The sequence below is a fragment of the Manis pentadactyla genome, chromosome 4, assembly GCF_030020395.1.
Source record: "Manis pentadactyla isolate mManPen7 chromosome 4, mManPen7.hap1, whole genome shotgun sequence".
In the NCBI taxonomy this organism is placed as follows: Eukaryota; Metazoa; Chordata; class Mammalia; order Pholidota; family Manidae; genus Manis; species Manis pentadactyla.
The window spans coordinates 151755569-151768550 of record NC_080022.1 but is presented as its reverse complement, the minus strand read 5'-3'; the positions used below and the strand labels follow the sequence as shown (position 1 = coordinate 151768550).

The window sequence follows — 12982 nt, the reverse complement described above, 5'->3', positions numbered from 1 at the left end:
TGTGATTTTGCTTTCTCTGATGACATCTATTTAGCCTTAGGAGTGCTTCCATCTAGAACAGTCCCTTTAAAATATCCTGTACAGGTGGTTTGGGAGGCAAATTCCCTCAACTTTTGTTTGTCTGGGAATTGTTTGATCCCTCCTTCATATTTAAATGATAATTGTACTGGATACAGTACTCTTGGTTCAAGGCCCTTCTGTTTCTTTGCATTAAATATATCATGCCATTCTCTTCTGGCCTGTAAGGTTTCTGTTGAGAAGTGTGATGATAGCCTGTTGGCTTTTCCTTTGTAGGTGATCTTTTTTCTCTCTCTGGCTGCCTTTAATAGTCTGTCCTTGTCTGTGATCTTTGCCATTTTAATTATTATATGTCTTGGTTTTGTCCTCGTTGGGCCCCTTCTGTTGGCAGTTCTGTGCCCCTCCATGGTCTGAGAGACTATTTCCTTCCCCAGTTTGGGGAAGTTTTCAGCAATTATTTCTTCAAATACACTTTCTATCCCTTTTACTCTCTCTTCTTTTTCTGGTTTTCCTATAATGCAACTATTCTTCCATTTGGATTGTTCACACAGTTCTCTTAATATTCTTTCATTCCTGGAGATCCTTTTATCTCTGTATTCCTCAGCTTCTCTGTGGTCCTGTTCTCTGATTTCTATTCCATTAATGGCCTCTTGAACCTCTTGAAGTCTGCTCTTAAGTCCTTCCAGAGATTGTTTTATTTCTGTATTCTCCCTCCCTACTTGCTCCTTTAGCTCTTGTGTATTACTCTGCAAGTCGATCAGCATGTTTATGACCTTTATTTTGAATTCTTTTTCAGGAAGATTGGTTAAATCTATCTCCCCAGGCCCTCTCTCAGGGGTTGTCTGGGTAATTCTGGACTGGACCAAATTCTTCTGCCTCTTCATGGTGATAGAGGTAGCTATACGCAGGCAGCGTGCGTGTCAGCTTGGAGAACAAAGTCCTTTCCTGTTTTCTGTTCACCTTGCCCTTCTCTGCTGCCTGTGTCAGTTACTGGCACTCCTGGAGCAGACTCTGGACAAATCCCCTAAGCTGCCATGGGCATGGTTGCCATCAGGTTAGCACAGAGCCCACCGGGAAGTCACGGGCATGCTGGGGGTTCTTGCCTGTGAGAGTGGCGCCCCTCTGCCTGCACTGGGCAGCTGCACGCTGACTGCGGTCTTTGGGTCTGGCGCAGGCGGCTGTAAGCTGGGAGGAGATTCTGGGCAACTGCTGGGAGCGTGGCTGCTCTGCCGCCGCTGCGGGTACGTGCAGTCACTCCTGGGCTACTGGGAAGCCCTTGTTGGGGGCCACACCGGCTGTTGGAACTACTGGCAGGTTGGTTATTGTCATGAGGGGCTTCAGAGCTGCTCTGCTGCCCAGCGGGTTATGGCACCTGGAGTTCCCCAGGACTCCCAGCTGCCGCGCTGAGTGTGCTGGGATGACTCCTTTCAGCTGTGAGGTCCCTGGCCCTTTAAGACTTTCAGAAAGTACTCGCATTTCTTTTGTCCCAGAGGAGCTGGTTGTGGGGACCCCTCTCAGATTTTGCTTTGCCATTTCTCTAATATCCAGCACACCGTGCACTGTGTCTGCGGTCTCAGTGCAGATTACCAGAGTTGGTTGTTTAGCAGTCCTGGGCTTCCACTCCCTCCCAGCTCAGACTCATTTCCTCCCACTGGGGAGCTGGGGTGGGGAGAGCATTCAGTCCCACCCGGCCACGGCTTGAATCTTACCCCCTTCGTGAGATGCTGAGTTCTCACAGATGTACATGTACCAGGCTCTTGTACTGTATCCACTGGTCTCTCTTTTAGGAATAGTTATATTTGCTGTGTTTTCAAAAATATATATGGTTTTGGGAGGAGATTTCTGCTGCCCTACTCTCGCCACCATCTTGGCTCCTACCCCCACATCCTGAAAAAGTTTTATTTTTCTCAAGTTCCAAGTGTTTCTCCAGTCACCTCTGGGGATGAGTGCATGTCACCAGCATCCAGCACCCAGTCTGCTTTCCAGCTAGGACACCTTTCCAGGTTTCTGACTCAGCTAGCTCTTTTACAAAGACTTGAACACCTACAAAAATGTAGGATGCGGCCCCGTGCCGGCCATCCAGAGCAAAGCCAGTGATTCACCTCCGCCGCGCCAGCTCCGCGCTCGTTCCGCGCACCCACGCGCACACCTGGCCCGAGATGGCGGCGGCGGCAGCGGGGGACTCCGACTCCTGGGACGCGGACACGTTCTCCGTGGAAGACCCGGTGCGGAAGGTGGGGGGCGGCGGCGGTCCTGCTGGTGGGGACCGCTGGGAAGGTGAGGACGAGGACGAGGGCGTCAAGGATAACTGGGATGACGATGATGACGAAAAAAAAGAGGAAGTAGCAGTAAAATCAGAAGTAAAAGTTTCAGAAAAGAAAAAAATAGCAGAGAAGATAAAAGAGAAAGAACGGCAGCAGAAGAAAAGGCAAGAAGATAATAAAAAGAGGTTAGAAGAACATGAAGAACCTAAGTGCTAACACCAGAAGAACAATTAGCAGATAAACTGCGGCTAAAGAAATTACAGGAAGAGTCAGACCTTGAATTAGCCATAGAAACTTTTGGTGTTAATAACACAGTTTGTGGAATAGATGCTATGAACCCATCTTCAAGAGATGACTTCACAGAATTTGGAAAGTTACTAAAAGACAAAATTACACAATATGAAAAGTCATTATATTATGCCAGTTTTTTGGAAGCCTTAGTTCGAGATGTATGTATTTCATTGGAAAGTGATGACTTGAAAAAGATTACCAATTCATTGACTGTACTTTGCAGTGAAAAACAGAAGCAAGAAAAGCAAAGCAAAGCCAAAATGAAGAAGAAAGGTGCGGTTCCTGGAGGGGGATTAAAGGCCACCATGAAGGACGATCTGGCAGATTATGGTGGTTATGATGGAGGGTATGTACAAGACTATGAAGACTTCATGTGACATTTGATCTTCTCCTGGTGTCTTCTTTCTGTTGCCCACAATCCCTTCAACATGTAGCACAACTTCCTTTCCTTTCAGTTCTGCCAAATGCTACAATCAGAAGTGCAGTATCTTTTATGCTGGTTATTTAACCCCTTGACACTTAGGTGCTAATGTGTGAACAAGGGAACTTGGATCTTGCTGCCAAGGGGTTAAAATTGGGAACCTCAGTTGCTACTAAATCATAGTTAAAAAAAGAAACCTAATAATGTTGTCATTGTTGTTGATTCCACAAGAACAGTCACTAAATTGGAAACTAAAGTTGCAAAACGACGAAAAATCTGTGTAGTATTTACCAGCACCATTCAGTAATACAGCCTTATCCATACCTCCTTGAACTACTTCATAACTTGTCAAGAAAAGCAGTTTGCAACAAGGGAATGTGGTGTGCACCTAGTATTAAAATTGCTTTGTCTTAAAATTGAGCATGAGGATATTAGAAATACATTGTGAAGAAGACTGCTCAGAGTGAAGATACCGTGGCTGAAAAGCACTAGTTTGATACTTAAAATCAAATGACCAAACCCTCCAACTTTGAATCTGAAGAAGGTAAACCTCTCCATTATTGCATTACAAGTTGTGGAATCTCTTGAATGCAGCATAGACTGTCTAGTTATATTTATCAGACTGTTCTACTGATGGAGTACTTCAGGTTGGGGAGGGGATACTACCTGTTTTATTTGCCTCTTTTAAGTGTCTGAGAAACAAATCTCCTTTGTTCTCCTAGGCTACAATGGAATAACTTTAACAGGGTTTTGGCATTTACTTCCCTTTATAAAACATGCTCAGCAAACTGCACCAGTTACAGTTTGGCAAATTGTTATGTTAACAATTATGACATCGTCAATGTTTTATAAAGCAACTAATTTAATAAAATCACTATTGTGAGGACTTAATTGTGTTATCTCCCAAGAGATATTTTTGGAGAGTAGAGAACACCACTCTTGGGACTAGAGTTCTCAATATGCTTACAAAGCTTAATAAGTGCTTGATAAGTAGTTAATAGCTTTAAAAGAAAAATGAGTCGCCAGGCCCTTAAGTGCTACCCTAGAGCAACAAAGGTATAGGGCTGCCTTCTTATTTATTTGGGGAAATTGTTTAGATACTAAAGCCTAACTAGGTACCTAGAAGAACTATTTATTTGGAGTAATTGCGCTTATAACTCAGGTTATGCCTCTAAGCATAGATTGGGTGATTTTTATTATATATTGTCTTTTAAGCAATTTAACCAAATTGGTGGTTGGAGTCTTTTTTTGAAACCATCACAAAATCAAAAGTAGGGACAAAACAGAAGATGTTCTTAATTTCTCTTACATAGGAAATTGTGGTCTATGGAACTTTGATTGAGACTCCTAAGTGGAAGACAGGACCATCTAAATGATTTGAGGAATTAACAAAGCAGTGACTACAGAGCAATAATGACAGCAAATAAAGAATGTTTTAAGACAGACAAGGGCTATGATTTCCTTAGCAGTAATAATGACATACACTGAATTTAAAATTATTTTATTACAGAGATCAGTTTCTAAGAAATGGGAATGTATCATCTGTTACTGAACTGTGTAAATAATATTAAATTCCTTTGAAACTGGAAAAAAAAATGTAGGATGCTAGGATCCCTGCCAGTACAGGCGGGGTCTTCTCACTGTGTCTGTAATATGGAGGATGCTGAGTGGCACTGGTTGGCTCTTGACACCAATCTCTACCCCCTTCTCTGCAGGTGTTGGAAGCCCAGGAACATTTCACAGATGCCCTTGACAGCAGAGTTCCACCAATAAAATGTACTTGTGTGAAATCCGGAGGGTAGAAAGGAGGTGGAAGCCGTTCTTTCCTCCTCTGGGGCGGCAGATGTACAGGCTGCATGTTGGTCTCCATGCACCCCACCAGTCACCAGGCAGCAATGACCTCAGCAGTAGTTTCCAGAAGTTTCCTGGGTTCTGAGTGGCAACAGCAACTGTGAGTCTGTGGAAAGCAGCTACAGCAAAGTAAACTGAAAGCTAGTGGGGTGCAGTGCCCCCACCCTCAGCTTTCACCACTAGCCCCTCCAATGAAAAGAACCAATTGTTTGTATACAAGCTTTCTGTTTGTTTGTTTGAAATATCTACAGTGATTTCTGTTTTCCTGTCTATGGTAACTGTAAAATGTCTGCAAATTCTTTGAGTCTTTTTTCTTCAAAAGGTTTCAATGTGAGCTGGATTTAGTGACTGACTTTTAACCATTCATGTTATGTGACAGAAGTGATGCTATATGCTTTCTGAGGCTAGGTCATAAAAAGTGTAATTTCCATCTGTCTCCCTCTCTGGATTGCTCACTCTGGAGGAGGCCAGCCATCACGCTGTGGGGACATTCAATCATGGAGCATGGGGACAGGCCCATATGAGGAGGACTGAGGCGCCCTCCAGCATCCGGCACCACCGTGGGAGCCATGTAAGTGAGCAGCACACCTTGAAAGTGGACCTCCAGCCTGTGAAGCCTTCAGATCTGCAGCCCTGGCAGAGATCTTGAGACCCTCATGAAAGACCCAGAGCCAGAACTGCCCAAACTACTCCTGAATTCTTGGCTCACAGAAATTGTGAGGAATAAATGTTTATTGCTATTTTAAGCCACTATTTTGCTGTGATCTGTTGCACAGCACCAGATAATCAATACACTGTCTGATGCAGGGGTTGAGCCAGATAGACGTGAGACTCTCTGAGCGGGTGTAGTAATGAATGATGCCCACGGGTGGTTGGGGACTTTGGCTCTAGACTCTAGCTCTTCTCTACCATAATATTTGCCATGCCAACAACCCATAGACATTCCTGGGCACAATGTTCCTTGACCTCCTATTATGTAAAGAGGACAGAAGTACCAAATGTGCAAATATAAAGTATGGTTTTATTGTTTCTTGGGGAAACTTACAAAGAGAATGGTAACAGGGGATTGGGCCAGACTTAGCTGGCCCAGGTGCCCATTGGCTAGGGGCCCTGTAGGGAGGGAGCCTGCCTGGAATGTATCACGTTTATACGATGGCAAGGCAGGAACATCTACACGACTAACAGTGGAAACTCCAATGATGAAAGAAGCGATCTCATTAGAAAGGTGGAGGCTGTTTTTCCATTGAGCTGGTTGGTTCCTGCTGAACTAGCTCTGCTGAGCTACTGAAAGGGGAAAGGGACTATGTCTCCAAGACTATCCAACTGGCTTCACCTCCTAGATTCCTGACACTTCACTGATCCCCATTCCTAGGTGATGCATGAACCTTATCATCATCTAGAATGTTCAGTCTTTCACTCTCTGAACATAAGCTCTTGTCCTTCCAGTTCTCACTCAAGTAGACCCACTGTCCCAAGTTCTTCACCTGCATCAAAACCTCCTACCTGGTGGCCCATTTTCTCCTAGGTCCTACTTATCTAAACCCCCAAGTGGCCTCTCTACTTCTAGGCCACCATCGAATTACTCCTCCTACAACTCAAGCTGGATCATGTCTCTTCTCTGCCTAAAACATCAGTAGTTCTTGCTTTGTAGTTCTTATTTGCTAATTTGCTTGTTATTTGCATGTAAGTATTTAACAATTTGTACTTTAATTCCTTACCAGATGGCTAGGATTGGTTATGAGTTCATACACTTCAATGAGAGAAAATTATGTATTTTATTGAGAAGCCAATATTAGAAGCGTTGTAGGTGGCCCGGGGCAGGCTGGGGCTCCCTCTGTGGTGGTATCTTGGGCTTCAATCTCCTCCCTTCGGCACCCAACCCTGAAGTCACATTCTTCTCTATTACGACGACTTCACTGAGCTCCCTGGGACAAGAAGAATAATGCCAAATCTTTTTAACTTTTAAAAGGAATAATAAAACTTATTGTTATTACCTCATTTTAGATAAGAATTTTAAATTGTCCCTAATCTTTTACCCTCCATCCATCTCAAGTAGCTTCTGCGCCAGGTTTTTCTCACGTGAGGGACTGACGGTTCTGTACATATTCCGGAGCCAAAGCCACCTTCTCCAGGAAAAGCCCTTCTAAAAAAATAGAAAGGAGGTATAAATTCCATACATCCCCTGCTTTCTCCAGCACAGTACTTGATCCTCCTCAAATTTACCTGATTCTTACCCTCTTCTGAGAGTTTATCCAGATGAACAAGGAAGCCCCTTGGAGGAAAACACACACACAGATAATAATTAGTGATTCATGCTATTTTTCATGTCTCTCACAATGTGTATCTCTGACTTATTAGGACCAAATGGGTACCTCAGTCCATCATCACAAGCAAAATCACTACAGACCTGGGATCCTGAAAATCATTCCATGCATGCTGAGCTTCAGAACTTCTCCGTATCTGTCCCTTATAGCCCCACAGTGTCCCTGGGGAGACCTTTGTATGTGGCTTGGCATGGAGTGTAGGCAGGATTTCAGCCCCACTCACCTTCTTGGCCACTGGCCAAGTGCCCTTGTGCAGTAAGCGAACTGCTCAAGCACACCGGGCAGAAGCGTTTCACTCTCTCCAGAGGCATTTTACACCAGTATCCTTTGGACTCAGTCTCACATGTGTCACTTGCTGGTGGGTGGGGGAGAAGGTGCTTCCGTTTCCCTACTGCTTTCTCCTACAGGTTGAATCACACCAACTTATTGCTGAGTCCAACTAACTCACTAACTTTCACGTGTCAGACTCTCACTGACAAGTGAATGGGTTGTGAAATCAGCTTAAAGGTCATGACCAGCACTGAAACACAAAATATTCTTTTGAATACAAATGGAATAGAAAAAAATCAGAGTGCATAATAAGTTTGTTTTAGAAACTACTCATGCCTATATGGTACGTGTAGTGGGTCATGACATAAAATGGAGCTCACAGCCCAAGCACAATGATCAGTGGAGAAGTCCCCAGTGGGAAGGAACCGTCTTCTTCCTGCTACTCGCTCTCAGTATGACCATGGGGCAAGATCATTTCCTTTTCTCCTTCTCCATTTCTTTATTATAAGAAGTAGAGATAAATTCCTGACTGAGGTTTCTCCCAGTTAAAATTCTGTGAGGTTTGGTTAAAGGCAACAGACACTGGGGACCTGAAAGCCAGTAGGATGTGAAGGGATGATTGACAGGAAGGGCTCATATATTCGACCTTCCATCAGCTTTGAAGGAGACTAGCATCCAGGACCATGTGGCCTTCTCTGCCCTTTCCCCAGAGCCTCTGAGCAGTCCACTGGCCAGGCCTCATGTCCACCCCCAGCAGGAAGGGTACAACCAAAACCTTTCCCCCTCCAGTCGTTTTCCTTCCAGGCCTCGTGACAGCAGATGCGGCGGTGCCAGTCGCATTCTAACTCAGCTTTGGCTGGGGAGCTGCTTCTGAGAGGCAGTAGGGTAAGTACTCTTCCTGCCTTTGATGGTTTCTTCACCGTAAAATGATGTGTTTGAAATAGATGAGTTCTAACCTTTCCTCTAGTTCTAAAATTCTACTTTGCAATGGCCAGATCAATATTTACCCTGAGCCTCCTTCTTCATCCAGCACTGCCTTTCTACGGGAGCACATCTGTTTTGAAAGAAAACATGATCATGATTATCTAACATGATGACCACTATTTCCAAATCTTTATTCAACTTTTTATTTTAAATATCATCTACCAGTGGGATGATAACGGTTTTGAGGACAGGAATTCTGTTCTATTTAACTGTCCTTGGACTCTTCCACAGTACCTAACTTGAGATCGTGAGATAGCTTGCAATATATTTCACTGATTGTTTTAGATAACATTCAACAGCTAATCCCTAATAAAAACTCTTGGAACTAGGAACAGAAGTTATCTGCGAGGATCCTAAACAGCATCACTGTTTTAAAGTCCAGAACAAGAGCGGAAAAAAAAAAAAAGAACAAGAGTACAGTGCCTATTATTACTGTGACTATTCATTAATGTTGAGGAGGTCCTAATCAATGTGATAAGAAAAGTAAAGTATTGTAAGGGAAGAGACAAACATATCTGCATTTGAAGTGATGAATAACCTAAAAAGCCCAAGAGGACCAACTAAAATTTTATTGGAAATAATATGAGAATTCACTAAGATACAAAATCAAGAGATCAATATACAAAACTCAAAAGCATTCCTATATACCAAGGGTAACTAATTTTAAAATGGAAGAAAGATCCCATTTACATCAGCAAAAATGTATAAAGTACCTCAGGGTAAACTTAACAAAAAACGTCTAAGAACTATGTGATGAAAACATTAAAACTCTTCTGGAGGACTTTAAGAAGATATGAATACATGACCCGAGATACCATATTCCTAAATTGTTGTAAAGATATAAGTTCTTCCCAAATTTACCTACTAATATAAAGCAATCTTATTCAAATCCCACGATAATTTTTTTTTTTAGATAATTATTTTTTATTGAAGGGTAGTTGACGCACAGCATTACATTACATTAGTTTCAAGTGTACAACACAGTGATAAAACATTTATATACATAATTCTAGGTTCCAGCTATCACCCTACCAAGCTGTTACAATATCTTGACTATATTCCTTATGCTATACATTACATCCCGGTTACTTATTTATTTTACCATTGGAAGTCTGTCCTTTTTTTTTTTTTTTTTTGTGAGGGCATCTCTCATATTTATTGATCAAATGGTTGTTAACGACAATAAAATTCTGTATAGGGGAGTCAATGCTCAATGCACAATCATTAATCCACCCCAAGCCTAATTTTCGTCAGTCTCCAATCTTCTGAGGCATAACTAACAAGTTCTTACATGGAGAACAAATTCTTACATAATGAATAAGTTACATAGTGAACAGTACAAGGGCAGTCATCACAGAAACTTTCGGTTTTGCTCATGCATTATGAACTCTAAACAGTCAGTTCAAATATGAATACTCATTTGGTTTTTATACTTGATTTATATGTGGATACCACATTTCTCTCTTTATTATTATTTTTAATAAAATGCTGGAGTGGTAGGTAGATACAAGATAAAGGTAGAAAACATAGTTTAGTGTTGTAAGAGAGCAAATGTACATGATCAGGTGTGTGCCTGTAGACTATGTGTTAATCCAAGCTAGACAAGGGCAATAAAACATCCACGTATGCAGAAGATTTCTCTCAGAACAGGGGGGGTGAGGTTCTAAGCCTCACCTTTGTTGATCCCCAACTTCTCACCTGATGACCCCCCTGCGACTGTGCCTGTCTTAGGTTGTTCCTCCCTTGAGGAATCTTACCCGTCTCTGGCTAACCAGTCATCTTCCGGGGCCATACAGGGAAATGTAAAGTTGGTAAGTGAGAGAGAAGCCTTATTGTTTGAAATGGTTAGCTTTTTATTTCTTTGCATATTTATGCCCTGTAGCTTCTATGCCCAGCATTTGTCTTGAGGTATCTTTACCACTTGGAAGAATTATGATACTTGGTAAATTTGATATGAGGCACAAATTCTATTTAAGGGTTGTAATTAGGAAGGAAGAAGAAAAGCTATAGAAGTAGCAGGCGGCAGAAAACCTGGGAAGATTGATTATTTCTTTGACATATCTTCTTGTAGAGTAACTTCAGCATGTACAGGTTTTAAGGTACTACTTAAATTGCGCACACACATTAACATAAGAGGAGTATAGTTACATAACCAAAGCATATCTGTAATTACCAGCCATCTCCAGTGAAACCAAGAAAACCAGTTAGGCACCTTAGGCATTTGTGAAAACTTATCTATGATATGGTGGATATTGTCCAACTGAACTTGAACAGTCTGAGAGAAATCAGACAAGTTAAAACAACCCATTCCTGGGGAATGTTCACATCCCTTGTATTCTTTTAACAGTAAATAGTCTGTAGTTGTAAGATTTTGGAGCGCTACAATTTGCACTTCTCCTAATTCTTGGTTGAGTTCCAACAGTATAGATCCAGTCACATTTGTTGTTTTACTGTATGCACAGGCCAGCTTAGATATCTCCTTCATTCCCATGGCAAGTCCAGGAGCTGGTGGGATGAGTGCATCTACAGCTGTAGCAGTGCGTGGATCTTTGTTGGGGTTTTTTGATGAGCATCTTCTGGCATGAGTCTTCCAGAGAGTGCTGATGTTGGAAGTTCTCTTTCATATCGTATCTTAGTTCATTTTGGGGGTAGCCCAATTAGGCTTTGATCTTCTGTATAAACACAAACAGACCCTTTGCATACACTTTTATATGCCCTTTATACCCTTGTGTAGAAATCATTGGAGGTTACCACACAGGAACTGCCCTTTTTGTTTTGTTTTGTTTTGTTTTGTTTTTGGTATCACTAATCTACCCTTACTTGATGAATATTATGTTTACTAGGCTCTCCCCTATACCAGGTCCCCCCTATAAACCCCTTTACAGTCACTGTCCATCAGCATAGCAAAATGTTGTAGAATCTCTACTTGCCTTCTCTGTGTTGTACAGCCCTCCCTTTTCTCCTACCCCCCCATGCACGTTAATCTTAATACCCCCCTACTTCTTCCCCCCCCCTTATCCCTCCCTACCCACCCATCCTCCCCAGTCCCTTTCCCTTTGGTACCTGTTAGTCCATTCTTGAGTTCTGTGATTCTGGTGCTGTTTTGTTCCCTCAGTTTTTCCTTTGTTCTTATATTCCACAGATAAGTGAAATCATTTGGTATTTCTCTTTCTCCGCTTGGCTTGTTTCACTGAGCATAATTCCCTCCAGCTCCATCCATGTTGCTGCAAACGATTGGATTTGCCCTTTTCTTATGGCTGAGTAGTATTCCATTGTGTATATGTACCACATCTTCTTTATCCATTTATCTACTGATGGACACTTGGGTTGCTTCCATTTCTTGGCTATTGTAAATAGTGCTGTGATAAACATAGGGGTGCATCTGTCTTTTTCAAACTGGGCTGCTGCATTCTTAGGGTAAATTCCTAGAATTGGAATTCCTGGGTCAAATTGTATTTCTATTTTAAACATTTTGAGAAACCTCCATACTGCTCTCCACAATGGTTGAACTAATTTACATTCCCACCAAAAGTGTAGGACGGTTCCCCTTTCTCTACAACCTCGCCAACATTTGTTGTTGTTTGTCTTTTGGATGGTGGCAATCCTAACTGGTGTGAGGTGATATCTCATTGTGGTTTTAATTTGCATTTCTCTGATGACAAGCTATGTGGAACATCTTTTCATGTGTCTGTTGGCCATCTGAATTTCTTCTTTAGAGAACTGTCTATTCAGCTCCTCAGCCCATTTTTTAATTAGATTATTTGCTTTTTGTTTGTTGAGGTGTGTGAGCTCTTTTTGTTTGTTGAGGTGTGTAATATTTATCAAATCTGTCATTTATGAATATATTCTCCGATACTGTAGTATACCTTTTTCTTCTATTGATGGTGTCCTTTGCTGTACAGAAGCTTTTCAGCTTGATATAGTCCCACTTGTTCATTTTTGCTTTTGTTTTCCTTGCCCGGGGAGATAGGTTCATGAAGAAGTCACTCATATTTATGTCCAAGAGATTTTTGCCTATGTTTTTTTCTAAGAGTGTTATGGTTTTATGACTGACATTCAGATCTTTGATTCATTTCGAATTTACTTTTGTGTATGGGGTTCGACAGTGATCCAGTTTCGTTTTCTTACATGTAGCTGTCCAGTTTTGCCAGCACCATGTGTTGAAGAGACTGTCATTTCCCCACTGTATGTCCATGGCTCCTTTATCGAATATTAATTGACCATATATGTTTGGGTTAATGTTTGGAGTCTCTATTTTGTTCCACTGGTCTGTGTCTCTGTGCTTGTGCCAGTACCAAATTGTCTTGATTACTGTGGCTTTGTAGTAAAACTTGACGTTGGGGAGCGAGATCCCCCCCACTTTATTCTTCCTTCTCAGGATTGCTTTGGCTATTCGGAGTCTTCAGTCATTCCATATGAATTGTTGAACTATTTGTTCCAGTTCGTTGAAGAATGCTGTTGGTTATTTGATAGGAATTGCATCGAATCTGTATATTGCTTTGGGCAGGATGGCCATTTTGACGATATTAATTCTTCCTAGCCAGGAGCATGGGATGAGT

General features: G+C 42.1%; 1 pseudogene; it reads left to right on the top strand.

Annotated features, from left to right (window-relative positions):
* Positions 1-2105: 2105 nt before the first annotated feature.
* LOC130683520 (eukaryotic translation initiation factor 3 subunit J-like) lies at positions 2106-3885 on the top strand (annotated as a pseudogene).
* Positions 3886-12982: the final 9097 nt, after the last annotated feature.